Source organism: Oreochromis aureus, linkage group 20, assembly GCF_013358895.1.
Source record: "Oreochromis aureus strain Israel breed Guangdong linkage group 20, ZZ_aureus, whole genome shotgun sequence".
In the NCBI taxonomy this organism is placed as follows: domain Eukaryota; kingdom Metazoa; phylum Chordata; class Actinopteri; order Cichliformes; family Cichlidae; genus Oreochromis; species Oreochromis aureus.
The window spans coordinates 4,419,433-4,430,716 of NC_052961.1; positions in this window are offsets into that span (position 1 = coordinate 4,419,433).

Sequence of the window (11,284 nt, forward strand, 5' to 3'; positions counted from 1 at the left end):
TTGCTTCATTTTCTCAACCCCCCTCAATTTGGGGGCTTTGTTTGTATTAATTCTCATTTAGTATAAAAAACAATAACCAAACAAACAAACGATGATAATGACTCAAACAATGAACAGGAAACAAACAACAAACAAAACAGAAAAGTTTGATGCATTCTAAAATTATGATTCAATCACATGTAGCAAATGTGTTCATGATAAAACGGAATAAATGAATTAATATTATCATTATCGCCTTCATAATACCAGCAACAATTATAATTAAATAAGAAACTGTTAATATTAAAAAAGCCACAGAGATTTGTGAGGAGCCACTGCTCTACATCAGAAGGACCCAACTGAGGATTTTTTGCAATCCAGCCAGGAGGCGATCCCTCGACAGACCCAGAGCTTATTTCTGGGAACGCCTCGGTATTCCCCCAGAAAAGATGCAGACAGAAAGGTGAGAACACGAAGAAATCAAAAATGGAAAAAGGATAAAATATAAACACGCAGAGGCATCCACAGTTATCTTTTAGTTACTGCATTTTTATTTAATTTCCACTGCGAGTCCCAGTGAGGTTCTCTGATCTCTGCGGACGTCCAGCACTCCACACTGAGAGGTAACCAAAGTAATGCGAGACACCTGCTGACATCATGAGTGATCTCATATTGATCCAGTAAATCCTCAGGGTGAGTCAGCGTTACTGTACATGGAGCGAAGGCGAGGATGAGGACATCAAGGTGACGATGGCTCACTTTAAAAATGACAGGACAGAGAGGAGGGAGATGGTGAAGACGTTTAAACGGTGGTGAAAAGGAAAAAAGAAACAAGATGCTGAAGAATAAAAGAACACTGATCGTCATTCTCATCACAGATATGAACCAAACTCCACACAAATATCTGCTAATTTAATATCAGTCAGGAGCTGTCAGAGATTAGAGCAGTAAAAAATAAATATATATTTTTTTTTTTTTTTTCCGCCTGTCCCGTTTGGTTCTTTTGCCATCAGAATTGTCTAAAGGCAAAGAAAGATGCCCAACGGATTTACTTTACCAAATGGACCATCCCGGTCTTGCCGTATTGGTCTATTTGATTCACCTTTGCTTTTATTGTTTATTTTATTTTCACCTGCTACACACGGGACAGACATGACTGAGGGAAAGAAAAGGGAGAAAGAAAGACAGGTAGGGAAAGAAAGTCAGCGGGGAAGAGGAACGGTGATAAAGGGCAAACAAAAAAACAACACAAACAGACAAAAAATACTTATATCAATCACCTGGATCACCTGTTCAGAAAGAAAAAAGAGAAAACAAGCAAAAAAACAGAGCAATATAATAAACAACATCATCGCGATAATCTATGTGAATATAACAGTAAATACTAAATATTGAATATTATTGTGCCGCACGTTGGATCGACAGCACACAGTGTGCTTTGAGGTAGGAGCCAAAAAGGGTGTAGTTTGTGTCTGTGAGCACCCGTTTGTACACCTGTGAGCATGAGTGCGCTTGTATTTAAAAGGTTCCTTCATGTAATGATCTGCTAGAGGGTGTGGGGAGCCACGGCCCCGTCCTCCAGGGCATGAAGCAGGTATGGAGGAGATCCAGGCTCCAGACATCCAGAGACCCCGGAGCACAAGAGAACGGGGTGTGTGAAGACTCCAAACCTCCCTCCGCCCGCTCATATGTAGTGTTGATGCATGTGTGTTCTAAGGTGCATTTAAAACCCAGGAGGGCATGGAGCTACCTGCCAGAGAGCAGCAGGTAAGCGCCTAGCCCCTCCTGATAGCCCTCAATGTCTACGTGTATTTAAAATTGTCGTTGGATGTTTGAGCTGATAAATGGTAGATCTGAAATCTCTAGATTATTGCAAAGTGCTTGTTCTACTTCTAGCCAAGGTTTGTCTAAGAAGGTATGTTTTAGCCATCCTGAGATAAACTGAAGCCTGTTGGCTAAGAAGTAGTGCTGAAAGTTAGGTAGTTCTAATCCTCCTTTATCCTTGGTCTTTTGTAATGTTTTTAAGCTTATACGTGGGGGCTTATCTTTCCAAAGGAATTTGGACATATATGAATCTAGAGATCTGAACCAATCTTGGGGCGGTTTAGTTGGGATCACTGAGAATAAATAATTTATTTTTGGTAAGACCATCATTTTTTTTTTTTTTTTTTTTTTTTTTTTAACCTGTCCCGTTTGGTTCTTTTGCCATCAGAATTATTGTCTAAAGGCGAAGAAAGATGCCCAACGGATTTACTTTACCAAATGGACCATCCCAGCCTTGCCGTAATGGTCCATTTGATTCAACTTTTTATTGTTTATTTTATTTTCACTTGCTGAATACGGGACAGACTTGACTGGAGGAGAGAACGTGGAGAAAGAAAGAGGAAAGAAAAAAAACCTGAGAAGAGGGACGGGAAAAAGGGCAAAAACAAAAACCAACAGAATAAGCAGACAAAAAAATACATATATCGATCACCTGGATCACCTGTTGAGAAAGAAAGAAGAAAGCAAGCAGAAGAAAACGAGAGTAATAAACAAGATCACAATGAGATATGGGAATATGACAGTAAATACTAAATATTAAACATTATTGTGCAGCACGTGAGATCGACAGCGCACAGTGTGCTTTGAGGTAGGAGCCAAAAAGGGTGTAGTTTGTGTGTGATCACCCGTGTGTGCACCTGTGAGCATGAACGCGCTTGTTTTTAAAAGGTTCCTTCATGTAATGATCTGCTAGAGGGTGTGGGGGGCCACTGCCCCGACCTCCAGGGCGCGAAGCAGGTATGGAGGAGATCAAAACTCCAGACATCCAGAGGCCCCCAGAACACAAGAGACCAAGGAAGACCAACAGAGGGGCAGCCGCGCCACTATCCCAGAAAGAGCTGAGGAGAGTCCCAGATGAGGGGTCACTCAGCAGCCGCGGAGCAGAAGCCGGGGGGGTTGCAGTGATGTGCCCGTGAGCTCCGCCGGCAGCCAGCTGTGCCTGAGTGACCGAGCCCCGGGCCGAGAGGTCGAGGGCACCCCATCCCCAAAGTGGCCCGAGCGAGCCCCAGGCTCCAGGCCCCAATAAGCAGCCGCCAAGGAGTGAGCCGGTGGGTACCTGGGCGCCCACCCCCGGACACACAGAACCACCAACGCACCGATGTCTGAGGGTGTCCGCCACCGGCAGGGGAAGTGGTGGGGGGAGATGGGCCTCCAAACCTTGGAGGGCCTGAGATGTCCCCAGAGAGGTGGCGTCTGATACCCAACCTGACATATAGACACAGACAAACAGGCACACACAGATACAAACATCTATTCCCACCCTCATGCTCTCATATACAATTACTCAACACTCACCCAACGTGGAGACAGACATAGAGAGACACTGTACACACAATCGCACTCCCCAAGCGTACTCTAAGCCCCGAGTCTAGGTACCCTTGCCCCTGGAGGGGGAAACTGCACCCAGACTCAGGTGGTGTAACCCTTTTCCCTGCGGTGGGGAGAAGCAGACCGCCCCGACTCCGCAGCAGCAGTGAGGCCCCATACACCAGACCCCAGTCGGACGGCCAACTCCTCCTCCTAGCCCATCATTTTTATAGCGGCAACCCTTCCCATGAGTGATATGGGTAGACATTTCCATCTAGCCAAATCGCCTTCTACTTTCTTTAACAGTGGGATATGGTTTAATTAGTTAGATCTGCAAGCTTGGGAGAAACATTAATACGTAAATATTTTATATTTCTAGATTGCAGTGGAGTAGAAGAAGAATTATGGAAGGAGCAATTAATCGGAAGAACTGTAGATTTTGACCAGTTAATTGAGTAATCTGATATTCTTGCAAAAGAGTTTATCAATGCAATTACCCCAGAGAGACTGGTTTGAGTTTTGGAGAAAAAGTAACACATCACTGTTTGCTATTATAACCTTTTCTCAATTTGTGGATAAAACATCATTAAAAAATTCCCGTTTTGTTGAAGATGAACATGAAAATGAAAGCATGACTTAAATTAAAACAAAACAAAAACCAATTGAAAATATTTAGTGTTAAAAGCACTTCCTCAAAAGAAACACCAGCAGTCCTGTGTTCACCTTCTTAGCCAATATGGGCGAGCCGGGGTCGAACTGCTGAAATATTATTTAAACCTTTTTGTTTCCGTTTTCAGAGATGTAAGAAAACAGTAACCATACATCAGCCGTACAGTTAAACCACCATGTGTGTATAGGAAGTAGCTGCTGGGGGTTGAAGCTGATGCCATCATGCTTCATGCTTCAAATCAAAATGCCGTAAGGTGGTAATGTGAGGTCTATGAGACTCGGGGCTTTAACTGCAATTGTTCTCTTCTATCAATGATGAAAATACATTTTTGAGCTACATCTCCTCAGAGCCTCCATTAATATCGATTCATACTGGAATAAATGATTAGTGCCTCCCGTGGAACAACAAGACCAACCACAGAGCTCTGAGGCTCGTCCTTTCTTCTGTGTGGTTTAAGGACCCCAACAGGAGAATTTACTCCACCTGCTCTTTTCCTGACCAGAGGTGAACTTGTGTTCAGAGGATCAGAGGTTTAATAAAAAGTAAAGCATGGATTCATGTTTTATTAAACCTCTGAGCTGCAGCTGGATGGAAGCACTGACATCTGATTCCCTCCTCGTTCAAGTTCAACCCAAATTCTCCCACAATGCAAAGTAGTTTTTTTCCTCCAACCTGTTTTATCTGTAAATGTGTGTCAGCTTGTTCCCTGAGAATCAGTGTGTGTGTAAGGAGACCTATACACACAGAGACATCACATAAACTGTCATCAGCCTTCATGTTGTTATCTGCAGGAGCTTTATGACAAATCAGGTCAAAGTTCAATGTAAACAATAAAATGGAAGACTTATCTTTGAAAATTTGGTTGAGGCAAACACACGCACACGCACACACACACGCACACACACACACACACACACACAGAGTCTGGTGTGTGTGTGAGACTCTGTGTGAACTCCCGCTGAGTGAAAACAATCCTGCAGCCTCTCAAATCCAGATTAGTCTGGATTAAAACTCACTATTCCCATCAGAAAAGTGTGTGTACTTGCATTACTGATGCTATGGGGACATTTGTCTGTTATCACACTGACATGTGGGGACAAAAAGAAGTCCTGATAAACCTTTATCTCTAACTGTGAAGACTTGGTTTAAGGTTGGGACCTGCAGCCTCCGGCTCTCCAACCTCCACTGGGACTCTTGATGGAGAAATGGGAGCGTGTCACATTAGCGACAAGTGAGGTGGCCCGAGTTAGCGTTAGCATTAGCAGAGATTAAATCCATAGCATTAAAGCAGTGCAGTAAAAGTATCCCACATCCACAGAGATGCATGTGAACCTGTAGCTCTACAGACTAAAAGCTGCCAACAAGTTGTGTAAAAACAACTGTCGCTGTTTGAGGTCCAAACATTTTTGTAATGTGTTGAAATGCGATTGACTGAAGTACTAGAGCTTGGCTGTATTTGCATGTGTTGAAAGAATTAATAAGAAGAGGCACCTCAGTCAGTTATGATGTGAGGTGGAAGATTGTTAAAAGTAGTCTGAATCAAGCTTAAGGTTTGCTCAAACTCAGTACAATGATATATGAGATGAAGAAAATAAAGAAAATACCAAATCTAATCAGGTGCATAGAGACACTTGACCTGCTTGTAAACCTGTTATCCTAGATGAGATTTTGTTAAGATGAAGAGCAAACCTAAACTACCAAGCTAATGAGCAAGTTACACACTTTTATATTGTATTAATTTTTTTTTGTTTTTCAGAGCAGAAGCTGCATGATATTAAAGGCTTTTGTTTGTTTGTTTTGTTGGTTTGAAAAACAAATCTGTGATCATACTTGTGGATCACAGTGACACGAAATGATTAGGCACATGATTTACTGATGCCTAGTTTTAGAGCTGTGAGCTACGAGCTGTAAGCAATGCAAAGTTTTTCCCAACTTAGAAGTTTGACATATGTAACATGTATGAGAAATATGAATTATTTTAAAACGAAATAGAAATTGTCCAAAATGCCTTAAGAAAATATGTAGTGCTGTATCTACAGAGGAAAAAAAGAAGAAGCATTCAGTAACTTGGAAATAGCCTTTCTACTTACATGTAGATGGAAGTGCAGGTTACATGAAAGCTGTTTTAACACAGGCATTTGGAGAAAAACAACGTCTGCTTGCATTTTACTTCTGCAAATTAGACTCTGTTGTGTGCAGGCCGGTGTAGCTGCAGCAGAGGCAGTAAAAGGTCAGCTGACATTGTTTTAGGACACACTTTAATCATCAAAGTGCCCCATGCAGTGACTTCAATTTTAAATCTAAGCCAATTTGTCTTACCTGACACGTGTGAGACAACTCTCAAATGTTGGACACTTATTGTCGCTATATGGAAAGTTCAACAAAGAGTTTGGTTAGTCTGGAGAAACAGGAAATATGTGTGCTTGTGGTATGTCTGTGACGGGAAATCTTTTAAAGGCACTGTTGGAAGTGATAACATTGCCAAAACAGTTAGCATTATGTAAATGTGCTGCACACCAGAAGGACAACTCAGAGGTTACTAAAGGTAATAACTTCGCAGATCAAGCCGCAAAAGCAGCAGCACAACAAACAATAGACACATTAATGTCTGAATCCTCAATGCAAATACCACTTGATGTGCTTAAAAACGAACAAAAAGCTGCACCAACTGCAGAACAAAACAAAAGGTTAAAATGTGGTGCACAGCTAAAAAATGATTTGATGACCTGTAATGGTAATCCAATACTACCAAAATCCCTACACAAAACAGCAGCATTAGTGACACACGGTTCCACTCATGTGTCAACCGGAGGGAGATGGTAGATATAATCTCTAAACATTTCTTTACTCAAAATTTCGAAAATTCAGTAAAAGAATTTGTCAGAACATGCATGATTGCCAAAAACATAATGCACAGGGAAACCTCAGACCAAGAAGAGGTAACTTTCCCACACCACCTCATCCTTTTCATACCATTCACATGGATTTTATTGACCTAAACGAAGCCAAGGTTCAAAAATACGCTCTAGTGATTATAGACGTGTTCTCAAAATGGCCAGAAATTTATCCTGTGAAAAAGGCAGATGCAATTTCTGTAGTTAAATGCCTATGCAACCATTTCATTCCAACATACGGCATCCCCACTCTGATAAGATCAGACAATGGGACACATTTTGTTAATGAAGTAATCAGCAAGGTCTCTGAAGCACTAGGATTCAGTATCAAACACCACTGTGCTTACCATCCTCAAAGTGCTGGACTAGTGGAAAGAACTAACGGCACGATAAAACAGAGACTGAGAAAATGCATGGAAGAAGCAGGGAGACTATGGGCTGAATGTAAAGGTCTAGTGAAAATGTGGATGAGATTAACACAAGGCAGGCTCACAAAAATTGACGCCATTTGAAATAATTCATGGAAGACCTTTTCCCACTACTAATACTGAGTGAACCAGTAAACAAATCAGCTAGAGAGACTACTCTAGCAGAGTGGATGGCAAAGTTGCTAGAAAATACAGAAACTGTGTTGAACAACAAACTGCTGTGTGACTCTTCTCCAGTATCTTGCAGGTTGAAGGCAGGTGATTGGATCCTGATAAGGGTGCTCCAGAGGAAAAATGGGAGCTCACCCCGTTGGGAAGGACCCTACCAAGTACTCCTGACCACACCAACAGCCTGCAAAATAGCAGAAAGACCGTCCTGGATTCATCAAAGCCACTGTAAAAAAGTGAGTGACAACCTAGACGTCTAGACGCCGACACCCCTAACTCCTGGTGATCTATTGGTGGAGGGAGGGCTGATCGGGTACACCCCGCCCTCTGCTTCTCGCCGGTAGTCTACTCATCAGAGGTCACAGGTGTGTCTGGTCATCATGAAGACGCTCGTCCTCCTAGTGGCTAGTATTGCACTCCTGGTGAGTTTATTGACACTCACCTGAAGGAAAGAAGATGAACAACACCACCTGCAGACAAGATGGACACATGACAACTCACACCTTCGTGACATGACACAAGACCACATTCACCCATGGATGAATAACGCATGGTATCGCTACGTACATGACAGAACTAAGGGAGAGCCTAATAACACTGCATGCTACGTCTGCTCCCACATGCCATGCACCTCGACACATCCCACCTTTTATGGAGACTATATGAATAAAACACAAGCCAAGTGCGCTGCCAGTTTCGCGGGCATTGGCTATCAACATAAGAAAATCATCATTAATGAGACAAGCTCTATCATCTATTCGCTTAACCTCTTTAGTATTTTCCAGAGACCACCCCAATACGAGGTAATCATCGTTGAAAATGCTGGACTTGACAACGGAACGTGTGACCAACTCTTCTGGATCAACTTCAACGTGACAAACCGGAACACATCCATTCACTTCCCAGTGTTCTTGGACCAAACCCCAGGGAAGAACCACTCCATGTGTTACCGACAAGACAACGGTAACAGACCCCTAGGCAACACCACCAACTGTAACCAAACCGCTGCCAGCGGAGAGGGCGCACCTGTAAACATGTCTACGCCCAGCAACGGCACCTATTGGGTGCAAGGAATGGCCTGGCTGTGTGGACAACGTGCCTACTTCATACTGCCACCCGGATGGACGGGCACCTGTGCCCCAATCTTCATTTCAGACCACACCTTCAGGATGTCAGCTGTAAATAGCTCTCAGACTACAAGACGACGACGAGACGTCTCCGCAGTGCAACTACATGACCCCATCTATGGCAGTGATGTGCCAGAGGAATTTAAGCTTTGGACCACCGGACAAAAGGTCCTCCACTCACTTTTTCCATGGGTGGGCACCGGAAAGAACATGTTAAGAATTGAAACTTTGGACTACCGCTTTGGACTGTTCCTGAATGCCTCGTGCAAAATCAACAATCAACAAAATGAAGAGATTGATGCCCTCATGCATAACTGTGATGCAACACCGAGTCGCACTGGACATGATTCTGGCTGAAAAAGGAGGACTCTGTATACTCTTTAACAACACATGCTGCACGTACATTCCAGATAATGTACACTCATCCAACATGACTGATGCTTTGAAAATACTTAGACAACTCAGGGATGCACAACAACAAGACTATGTTACAAACACAGAAGACTGGCTCACGTGGTTGTTAAGCAGCTTTTGGAAATCCCTGCTGTTTAAAGGACTTGTTTTAGTTGGTGTTCTACTATTGTTATTGTGTCTTTCTACTTCATGCGTCATACCTTGTTTGAAGAACATGGTGTCAAAATGGTAACTGCTTCAATTAATGCTTACATCACCCTACCACAGAATGAAGAAGATGATAATGAGATAGACATTTGGATATAACATATTCACAAAACCCACTAATTAATGATGTCCTGGCTAAAAATGTTTTACAAGTGGCCATAGACTGATACAGTGTTAGTGAGTTGCTATGTATATATATATATATATATATATATATAGGAGAAAAGATCAAACAACAGGAGGGAATGTTGAAAGATTTTATTATGTTTATGTTTAGAAGTACATTTCATTTAAGGTTTTCTGGATGTGTTTGCTCTTTTTTACTAGAGAAGTTACGTTGTGCAAGCTTTGTGTGCATTCCAGAGCTCTCTGACTTTCACACCCACATCCTGGGAGCATGGGAGAGGTCGTACCTTGTCTTATTGTTTTATGGTAGGATAAACGTATCTATATCTGTTTTAGTCTAAGTGCCTTTTGTTTAGATGGACCGCTAGACTCCTGGCACCAGCTTTGGGGAGTCTTCACGGGGTCATATCTCGACCACACACACACACACAAGGTATACGTCATATGTTAATGAACCTATGCATATTCATGTAACCACAATAAAAGAGCAGTGTTACGGGAGAGCAGACGAGAGCAACTGAGGTCAAGCGAAGGAACGGCACCTGTCCGGTTCTCTCCCGTGCACGTTAATTTGTAAAACCTGTCTGAGTGTCATTTATTCCAATCTGAGTTGCATTACAGGAAAACTCCTTACAGCATGCAATACCAGTTTGTAACCAGAGGGTGTAGTGAGTAAATATACTGAGAACCCCTGGCCCTCCTATTTCATTAGGGGTGTTTTTAGGATAGTCCAGACTAAAAAGAGCCTTGGTGGAGCTGTAGCTCAAACCATTAAAAATGAATTAGGTAAAAGCTTCTTTCTTCATGTTTTTGAGTGACAGGATGGAGACTTCAGTGGTAGTAAGGCACCTTTCTGTGAACTATGCCAGCAGTTAACCACACTTACAATGCAACAATCAGCAAATTCCTAGTTCTCCTAAAAACCCCCATCAACAACAAAGCTGTATGTGCTAAAACAAAATAAAGAGAGCCTTTCGTGTTGAGAAATTGGAACCCACAATTTTGTGGTAAAATTCTGCCCCCTGGTCGGGAAGTTCCATCTACACTTTTGTACAGTACAATTACAAAATAGATCTAATTAAACATAAAGAACATTATACATGAAATAAAATCAGATCTAACACTCTCTGGTGTTTTTAAATGATTTTTCAGTCAGTGCTTTACTTTGAGCTAATGGAGAAATCATATTGATTTTGTGCTCTGTGTGCGCAGTCATCGCACTGATGTGCCAGCAGGCTGCTTCATCGATCAGGCATCTGAGTGATCACTGATGAGTCAGCATATTCTCTCTGAATCATCTGAAATCACAGATGACTTTCTCTCAGCGAGCGTTTCCTCTCAGAATTCCATCCATCCATCCATCCATCCATCTTCATCCGCTTTATCCGAGGCCGGGTCGCGGGGGCAGCAGCCTAAGCAGGGAAGCCCAGACCTCCCTCTCCCCAGCCACCTCCTCCAGCTTATCCGGGGGAACACCAAGGCGTTCCCAGGCCAGCCGAGAGATATAATCTCTCCAGCGTGTCCTGGGTCTGCCCCGGGGCCTCCTCCCGGTGGGACATGCCCGGAACACCTCACCCAGGAGGCGCCCAGGAGGCATCCTTGTCAGATGCCTGAACCACCTCAACTGGCTCCTTTCGATGTGGAGGAGCAGCGGCTCTACTCTGAGCCCCTCCCGGATGGCCGAACTTCTCACCCTATCTCTAAGGGAGAGGCCAGCCACCCTTCGGAGGAAGCTCATTTCTGCCGCTTGTATCCGCGATCTCAGAATTCTTACATTTCTAAATCTGAAGTTTATTGTTTTTTAACTAAGGGTAACTCATCACAAGCACTCAACATGTATGCTAGAAGTTTGAGCTAAAAGGTTTCCTGTAGCCAGGCATGCTTAGCATTCAAAAGTCATAAATGAGACAGAAAAAACTG